This window comes from Babylonia areolata, chromosome 23 (genome assembly GCF_041734735.1).
Source record: "Babylonia areolata isolate BAREFJ2019XMU chromosome 23, ASM4173473v1, whole genome shotgun sequence".
In the NCBI taxonomy this organism is placed as follows: domain Eukaryota; kingdom Metazoa; phylum Mollusca; class Gastropoda; order Neogastropoda; family Buccinidae; genus Babylonia; species Babylonia areolata.
The window spans coordinates 28,844,608-28,854,607 of NC_134898.1; positions in this window are offsets into that span (position 1 = coordinate 28,844,608).

Sequence of the window (10,000 nt, forward strand, 5' to 3'; positions counted from 1 at the left end):
GTTCTGATGGGATGTTGTCCACTCCTGCCGATTTCCCTTTTTTCAGCGATGCTATTGCTGCCTCTATTTCTTCACGGAGTATGGGGTGATTACTGTTATCAGTGGCTGGTGGAACATTCAGTATTGCTGGATCACCTGTGGTCTGTATGTTGTATAGCTCTGAGCAGTATTCTGTCCATCGCTTTAGGATGTCTTGTTCTTCTGTTAGACATTTTCCATCCTTGGTCTGGATGTTGGACATAGTTCTACCTTGCCTTGTGTTGGTAAGTTCTTCACACACTCACAAACACAAAGAGAAACAAAGACAAACACACACACACACATGTTCAAACACACACAGACACACACACAGACACACACACACACACACACTTAACATAACACGCAGATACATTACCACATCTAATCATCAGGCAATAGATGACCCCTATCGCCCCCTGCCCACCCTCCCCGTGCACCCCCACACACATATTTATACACACACACACACACACACACACACACACACACATGATATGATCACATATAATCATCAGGCAATAAAATAGTCAATTTACCTTCACACACACACACACACACACACACACACACACACACGCACACACGCACAACACACACACACACATACACACACGCACACACACACGTACACAACATGTGTAAACTGCGTATAAATTGCATGATGATTCAGAAGCCAAGACACTTTTACTACCGCTTCGCGGAGTTCCCGTGAAAAGGACGGTCTTCGCTGGTAACACGAACCTGGAAAAGCACAGAACACCTGAATAACATCTTGCCTTATAGCAGTCGGTAGCAATAGTCAGTATCAGTATCAGTGTCAGTGTCAGTAGCTCAAGGAGGCGTCACTGCGTTCGGTCAATTCCACATACGCTACACCACATCTGCCAAGCAGATGCCTGACCAGCAGCGTTACCCAACGCGCTAAGTCAGGTCCTGAGGGGGAAAAAAAAAGAAAAAAAAAGAAGAAAAAATCAGTTAAAAAAAATCCATTTTAAAAAATCAATTAAAAAAATAAAATTAAATTAAATTAAATTAAAATAAATAAATAATAATAATAATAATGAAATAAAATAAATAAAGTAAAAAATAAATAAATAAATAAAAATAATAGATAAATACTTAAAAATGCTACTACTACTAATAATAATATTTAAAAGTGCAAAATCTTGATTAAGTCAACTCTAGGCGCGCGCGCGCACACACACACACACACACACACACACACACACAAGCAACAGTCAGAACACTGAACTGGTCAAGCCGCCGTGGCCAAGTGGTTAGCGTCGTGGACGGACGAGCGGAGGAAAGCGGCGGGTTCGAACCCCATCAGAGCCAATATCATTTTTGAAGTTTTTGGCCTGTGGCCAGGCTTCCTACCCACCAGAGATGAGTGAGCTTGTGGGAAACAGGTGTACCGGGATCATCACGCAACCGAGTATCGTCCACTTCATGGATGTGTCTTTTCCTGATCAACACAGTATGTGTTTGTATCTCTCGGGCCTGGTTGACGCTGGCATGAGTTATGAAAGGGAGGGGTATAATGCAGCTTTGTCGCCAGGTTCCAGACCAAAACGGACCAAACTGTTATCACCGGGCGCAATAGCCGAGTGGTTAATGCGTTGGACTTTCAATCCGAGGGCCCCGGGTTCGAATCTCTGTAACGGTGTCTCCTGGGTAAAGGGTGGAGATTTTTCCGATCTCCCCGGTCAACATAATATATATGCAGACCTGCTAGTGCCTGAACCCCCTTCGCGTGTATACGCACGCAAAAGATCAAATACGCACGTTAAAGATCCTGTAATCCATGTCAGCGTTCGGTGAGTTATGGAAACAAGAACATACCCAGCATGCACCCCCCTATCCCCCGAAAACGGAGTAAAGCTGCCTACACAGCGGGGTAAATAAATAATACGGACATACACGTAAAATGTTACATGTCAATCTGAGTGTGTATGTGTACGCGCCTGAAAATCTGATTGAATGACACAGGAAACGAATGATGAGCGCACAATGGCAGCCGTCAGTCGGCTCTACCCATGTAGGTAGCCTGTTGTGCCAATGACCACGTGTTTGTAAAGCGCTTAGAGCTTGGTCTCCGACCGAGGATATGCGCTGTATAAGTGTCCGTATCATTCATTCATCATCACCCTCGTTCATCATCAAATGTAGAAAAAAAACAACAAACAAACAAACTAACTAACAAAAAACAACAACAATAAGAACAAAAAGAAAAAAGCCCTAAATTCCTGTGTGCCATGCGTCTGCAGGACACTGAAGGAAGTGTCTGGGTTTGTTCCAATGTACCTTTTATTGACTCACTTGTGTAAACAAAGTGAGTCTATGTTTTAACCCGGTGTTCGGTTGTCTGTGTGTGTGTGTGTGTGTGTGTGTGTGTGTGTGTCTGTGGTAAACTTTAACATTGACATTTTCTCTGCAAATACTTTGTCAGTTGACACCAAATTTGGCATAAAAATAGGAAAAATTCAGTTCTTTCCAGTCATCTTGTTTAAAACAATATTGCACCTCTGGGATGGGCACAAAAAAATTAAAAAATGAAGCCTAATTATATGCAAACTGCATTTACTGTTATATTTATATTTTTTGTATTCTCTAAACTTGGCACTTTGATCTGATATTCTGACACAACAACAAGAGCAGTCATTATTATCATTTTTTTGTTCAAACAGGAACTTCTTTTGCTAAGCATGGAAGTTTTGTTTATTTTGCAAACGTTTTGGTGCAGATAGTAAAAAAGGGAAATTACTCTGTAATTAATGCTAGGGGACTTAATTTGCTTTAAACTGATCTTTCTCATCTTAAACATTACATTTTGAAATTATACTCAATACATAAAAAGCTTGGATTTTTTTTTATTTTAAGTGTATCACAAATGAGTCTTGAAGGCCTTGCCTCTTGTTTACCTGTGTGTTAGCTGAATCGGTAGCGTAAGCAGCACTGACTTGAAGTTGTGTACCTTGTGAATGGAGAGAGAGTTACGACTCTTTACTATTTGTTAACCATTTCATCTCCTGGCCTCATTATTTGTTAATTTCCTAAATTCCTCGGCTGTTCATGCTCTTTGGTTTAGAATTTTCCAACTTGTACTTTGTAGCAAGATCCTGTCAAGGTCTTCGGGGTGGACATAGTCAGGGGACTTGTCGTTGGGAAGGACGTGGATGTGGTGGCGGTCAGTCTCTACTCCAGGATTGAGAACGTTCCCTTTCAGTCTGGCACCACGAGTAAGCCGCGACTAGTGTCACGCGTCAGTAGGATGCTGAGTGGGCGGTGTCCTGAGTGGGCGGTGTCCTGTCGTTTTGTGTGTGTGTGTGTGTGTGTGTGTGTGTGTGTGTATGTGTGTGTGTGTGTATGTGTGTGTGTGTGTGTGTGTGTGTGTATGTGTGTGTGTGTATGTATGTGTGTGTGTATGTGTGTGTGTGTATATGTGTGTGTGTGTGTGTGTGTGTGTGTGTGTGTGTGTGGAATGAGACCAGGCTCTGGCAGCCCGGCACCACCACTGAAGCGAGTGAGTCAGCAGAACGCTGATGGAATTGATTGCTCTCTGTACTGTGGACTGCTGGCACAGGGGCCGTGTGACGACAGGCAGGAGGGAGGGAGCCTGGGTGTGTCTGTGTTAGTGGAGGATTCGGGAGGAGCAACGTTAGGATAATCAGTGTCACTGGAAGGGCGCGGACGATGGAGCATTAACCCCCCCCCCCCCCCCCCCGAGCCCCCCCCCCCCCCCCAACCCCCCCCCTCCAAAAAAAAAAACAAAAAAAAAAAACAACGCCAACAACAGCGACAACAACAACAGCAACAACAACAACAGCAACATCAACTGAAATTTGGAAAGACGTCTTGTAACTTTTCCCACTACCCTAATTCACATGTAATGTTGTTGTTTTTTTATGTCACTACATCATTGACATTGTTATACGAACACCGTGACTTTCTCTCTCTCTCTCTCTCTCTCTCTCTCTCTCTCTCTCTCTCTCTCTTTTATTTTAATTTTTTTTTTTTTTTTTGTTTTTGAAGTCCACACTCTTTTCAAGAAGAAGTGTAAAAGATTATTTAAAAGCAACAACAACAACAGCGGCAACTTGTCTATCTTTGTAATTTTCAGCTCAAATGAAAGGGGTTGATATCTACTCATTTCTCTACACTTCTGCTTTTTTTTCTCTCTCTCTCTCTCCCTCCCTCATTGCCTCCTTTGTAAACACTAAACCGTGGACACATCGTTAATCTGTATCAGAAGAAGGCTTGTTATGTTATTGCCGGTGTAGGTTTCAACTCCGTTGGCCTACGGAATACTCTGTCTATTACAGTTTGTGCTTGAGTGACGCAAACAGAAGCTGCACGCCCCCCCCCCCCCCCCTGCCCCCCCCCCCTCACTCTCCCAAACCTACACACCCACCCACCTACCCTCTCTCCCTCAATCACACACACACACAGAGTCACACACACCTTCATTTCTTGGATGCGAAAAACCGGGAACATTATAATGTGTTCTCAAATGTGTGGCGGGTTTTTTTTTGTTTTGTTTTTTTTCTTTATACTAGGACTTTCTTGGGTCGACCACCGTTTTATTTTGTATATAAATCACACAATGCCAAAGTAATCAATAGCGTTTATGGAATAAATACGACTTTTCATTCACTGATTTTGGGCTTGTTACACGATTGTGTGGTTGTAAGGAAATCAACAGTCACGCACAGAATGTAGTGATCTAGAGTGTCGAACGTGATCTGAGCTTAATTAACAAACTACCTAGAAAAGCAGGAAAGAATGGATGTATGTACGAGCTCGTACCTGGTACAGTGTTGTCTCTTACACACACACACACACACACACACACACACACACACACACACACACACACACACACACACACACACACACACACAATTAGACCAAGAGAACGAGAACCCAAGATCTGCATAAAAACCAGATTCAGTTTCAGTTTCTCAAGGAGGCGTCACTGCATCCGGACCAGTCCATATTATACGCTACACCACGTCTGCGAGGCAGATGCCTGACCAGCAGCATAACCCAACGCGCTTAATCAAGCCTTACGCATGCATATATATATTTGTGTGCCTATTACAGTGGATTTATTCCACAGAACTTTGCCAGAGGACAACACTTACGTTGCCATGGGTTCTCTTTCAGTGCGCCAAGTACGTGATGCACATGGGACCTTGGTTTATCGTCCCATCCTAAAGACTAGACGATCAGTTTGATTTTCCAGTCAAACTTGGAAGAAAGGGTGAGAGCGCGAGATTCGAACCCACACCCTCACGGACTCTCTGTATTGGCAGATGAACGTCTTAACCATTCTGCCACCTTCCTCCAGATTCCACAGTTAGCCAATCACACATTATAACTCACAGACTAAACTGATGATCACATATAACGTTCGCTTTATTCTTATCGTTCACAGATTCGAACCTGGAGTCTGCAGAACTGATCTTTCTACTCTGATACTTCTTCCATCATCTCAAACCCAGCATAGCCTAGCCTGCGACTGCCTTCTCCAATCCTTAGTCAAGCACTACCGCCCCCACTCCCCACTTGCCGCCTCCCCTTCACCCCCACCCACCACCGCTCGCCCCCCATTCCAATCAGTGAGCCAGATATGATGATGTTAATCGGTAAAGAAACTTCAACGTTCATAGTTTCTACAGTACCAGACGGAGACCGACACTGAGTCAAAGCGATTCCTACACACGCCCATTTAATGAAATGTGACAATGATGAAAGGGAACATACGTGAATGTACTGCGTGTTCATTTATCTCCTGCTTTTATTCTATTTTTCTGTGTGTGGTTTTTTTCCTGTTGTATTTTTATTTTCATCTTAATTTTTTTTTTTTTTTTTTTTTTTTACTGTCTCATAAATTATGGCCCTTTGAGTGTAATGTTTATCTCCGCTTCGAATTTCAAACCACTGACACGGATAGTTTAATCGATTTTATGTCTTCAGTGTAGGTATAGTCTTTCAATGGGGGCTGTCCCCCCCCCCCGACCCCCCCCACCCCACCCCCTGACCCCCTTCCCCCGGCACCCCCACCCCCCCACACGCCCCTCTCCCCACTGGTCCGTAGCTGTGAGACTGTGTGCACACTTACTATCGTCATCAAAAGAAGCTCGGCTGAGTCACTGACAGACAGACCTTGATTCGAGTCAACCCGTCTGTGAGGTTTGGCTTTTAAATGTCCCTGTGTAATGCTGATCACAACAGGTATAGAACAGAATACCACCAAAATGACTCAGCAGCAGCTCAGGTTCAGTCTCCTCTCAGTTGCGAGACACACACACACACACACACACACACACACACACACACACATTTGTGAGACACACACACACACACACACACACACACACACACACAATCGATTCTAAATTTATTTTCAATGGGCAGTTGACAAGCAGCTATCGTGGGAAAGAGACTGTAACGGGCGTGGCTTGGCACGGGGGGAGGGTGGGAGAGGGCGAGGGACGGGGGTGGGGGGGAGATGCTGAAGTAGAGGGGACGGAAGAGGTGGGTTGGCGTCGTGGTGGGGGATGGGTGCGGGGAGGGCGTTGACTGACGTCAGTATAAATGACGTCACATTTTAACCTGCAACGAAAGTCAGGAGTCAGAAGAGTGGACAGACAGTTCAGAATGCTGAGCCTGACCCGACTTTCATTTCGTGAACTCGCAGTCTCTTTGTTAGAAAACAACAACCATGGAGTCTCCCGTCGGACCGACGGATGAGTAGGCAGGCAGGCTTATTTGTTGGCGTGTGTCCTCATATGGGAGAAGAGGCCGATTCTGGATGCGCAGCACTTCCCACGGGTGTTGCAAGGGAAAACGTCTCCAGAAGTTGAGCCTTGCTTCCTTCGCTCACGCTTCTCCTTAATGGCCAGCGTTCTCTTGTTTTCAAACGTCTTTATGCCACTAGAGCACAGAGAAAACAAAAAAAGCAACAAAAAAAACAAAAAACAACGACAAATAAAAAGGAAATAAAAATGAAATAAATAAATAAGCAGATGAATATAGAAATCAAAATAGACAACTAAAATGAAATAAATAAATAAACAAATAAACACAGAAAATAAAAATAAAAATCGTGGATTCGCTCACGCCTTCACAAGGACTTAAATGCATATGTGTATGTCTCTAAAATCCTGTTGTGCTTGATGTTTGCGTATGAATTCCGATTCATGTTTCCGACTTTCATGTACTGACCACCACCACCCCTCTTCCTCCAATATTCCTTGTGATCCCGGCACATGTGGTAATTAATACAGACATACTCTACTGATTCTGTTCCAGTTAAGGCTTTGACTAAACCGCTCGCTTCTTCTCCACTGACCTCTCTCTCTCTGTGGTACTGCATTTGTGTGTGTGTGTGTGTGTGTGAATGTGTGTCTGCATGTTTTACATTTATTTGCCTATTTATCATCATTGGTTTGTTTTTGTTCTTTTTTTTTGTTTGTTTGTTTGTTTTTGGTTGTTTTGTGTGTGTGTGTATGTGTGTGAGCGCTTGCTTGCTTAGAATTTACTTCATCAAGATTTTATGTAGTAGTATTTTTAAGTATTTATCTTCTTCTTTTTTTCTTCTTAAAAAAATTTTTTTTTTTTTTTTTGTTGTTGTTGTTGTTGTTTTTTGTTGTTTGTTTTTTTGTTTTTGTTGTTTTTTTTCTCGAGGCCTAAGTGCGTTGGGTTTCCGACACAACGTGCAACAAAAAACATTGGAATAAAAATGTCGAGAACAACAACAACAACAACAACAAAAGGAAAAGCAAACAACAAAGAGTGGTAACTCTCTCCATGTACAGGATACACAACTTCCAGTCAATGATTTTAGTGCTACCTATTCGGCGAGCACACAGGTAAATAAGAAAGCAAACTTTGAGCAAACGCAGACACTTCCTCGATCGAATTAATTTCCAGGCTTGTCCTTAATACCAATCAACTGACATGTCCACACAACAGCAAGGACAGAAGAAAATGTTAATGTTCAAACACGAAGTAATTCGAGACTGGTATTAGCCTTTTAATCCTGAATATACTACACAGAATATACGAGTAAGTTAGTATGACAGTATGTAGCCTACATTAGATCATTACAATCACACACACACACACACACACACACACACACACACACACACACACACACACACACACGTAATTCTATTCCTCGCATCTCAAGCCAACAAACTCATCAATTTCCCCCTCCATCCCGCCCCCAAACCCCCCAAGCCCCACCGCCCCCCCACTCCCCCACCCCCACCCCCACCCCCCTGCCCTCCACTCTTAGAATCCCTTTTCTCTCCTCACACGCCTCCACACCACCGTTCCTTCACTTTCATTGCACAAGCTGACCTCCCATCCAAACCATGAAGATTCTAAAACAATGAATGATAGTCATGTCCGACTAACACCACCAGAACAGCAGAGGAGGCAACTGCTGTCCCGACTATCTGGGCTAAAATTTGATTATAGTGGAGAGTGTCTTGCCCAAGTTACATCCGCACTCTCTCGGCCAAGAGGCTTTTAGGACAGTCGGCGTTGAGATGGTTGGTTCCCAAAGGCCATCTTGCCCCCATTAAGGCTGCAGGACTAAGAGCCAGTGCAGTTTTGCCTCCTAGTTTGAGAGTCATAGTCCTTCACAAAAGACTAAGCTGTAAAAGATTTCCCATTGCATTGGAGAAACCATTGATAATACAGCTCTCACTCTGCTGTTGGCCCAACTGTAAACTTATGTCAGTCTGTGATATAAGCTCATACAGTACAAGCCACAACTTGCACGATAACCAGAAGAGGAAGGTGAAGGGTGTCTTGTCTGGTTGCATACACCTTCAAATAGAAAACAAGAGAGGCAAGGCCTTCAAGACTCACTTGTGAAAAATTAAGTCCCCTAACATTAATTACAGAGTAATTTCCCCTTTTTTACTAACTGCACCAAAACGTTTGCAAATAAATAAAAATTCCATGCTTAGCAAAAGAAGTTCCTGTTTGAACAAAAAATGATAATAATGACTCCTCTTGTTGTTGTGTCAGAATAAGAGGTCAAAGTGCCAAGTTTAGAGAATACAAAAAATATAAATATAACAGTAAATGCAGTTTGCATATAATTAGGCTTCATTTTTTTTATTTTTTTGTGCCCATCCCAGAGGTGCAATATTGTTTTAAACAAGATGACTGGAAAGAACTGAATTTTTCCTATTTTTATGCCAAATTTGGTGTCAACTGACAAAGTATTTGCAGAGAAAATGTCAATGTTAAAGTTTACCACGGACACACACACACACACACACACACAGAGACACACGGAAACACACAGACACACACAGACAACCGAACACCGGGTTAAAACATAGACTCACTTTGTTTACACAAGTGAGTCAACAAACAAACAAAAACACCGACATACAGGGTGAGACGAATCAGACAGCACTAGTAACCATGTATTCCCTGTATCATAATCAGAATGACTGAAAATTAATGTAATGAATTAAAAAGTTGCATATGGCTTCAGTCCCATTGTGGTGCAGAAACCATTGATCATACAGTTCTCACTTTGAAGTTGGCCACACTGTAAGCTTAAGCCAATTGGAAGTCGGGCGTTGAGCCAGAGAAAACAATACTCACATTATAATCACGTGAAGACTCACCTTGGATAAGTTGGAAGGAGTCCAGGGGAGGGAGGAGGGGGGAGGGGCTTGTCATTCGAACATAAAACGTTCGTGCTGTTTTGAGATTTTTCTGAACCTGATGGAACATGCACTGGCCTGCGCAGAGAATTAAAATTTCTAATCAAGGGAGATAATTCGAAACCATGATCACTCTACATTTCAATCTTCTGACGGTGATGGTCCTTAATTGAGGTGGCGTGACGTTATATCAGTGATATGGCTGCCTACATGGCGGGGTAAATAAACAAAAACGGTCATACACGTAAAATGTTACATGTCTGTTTGAGTGTGTA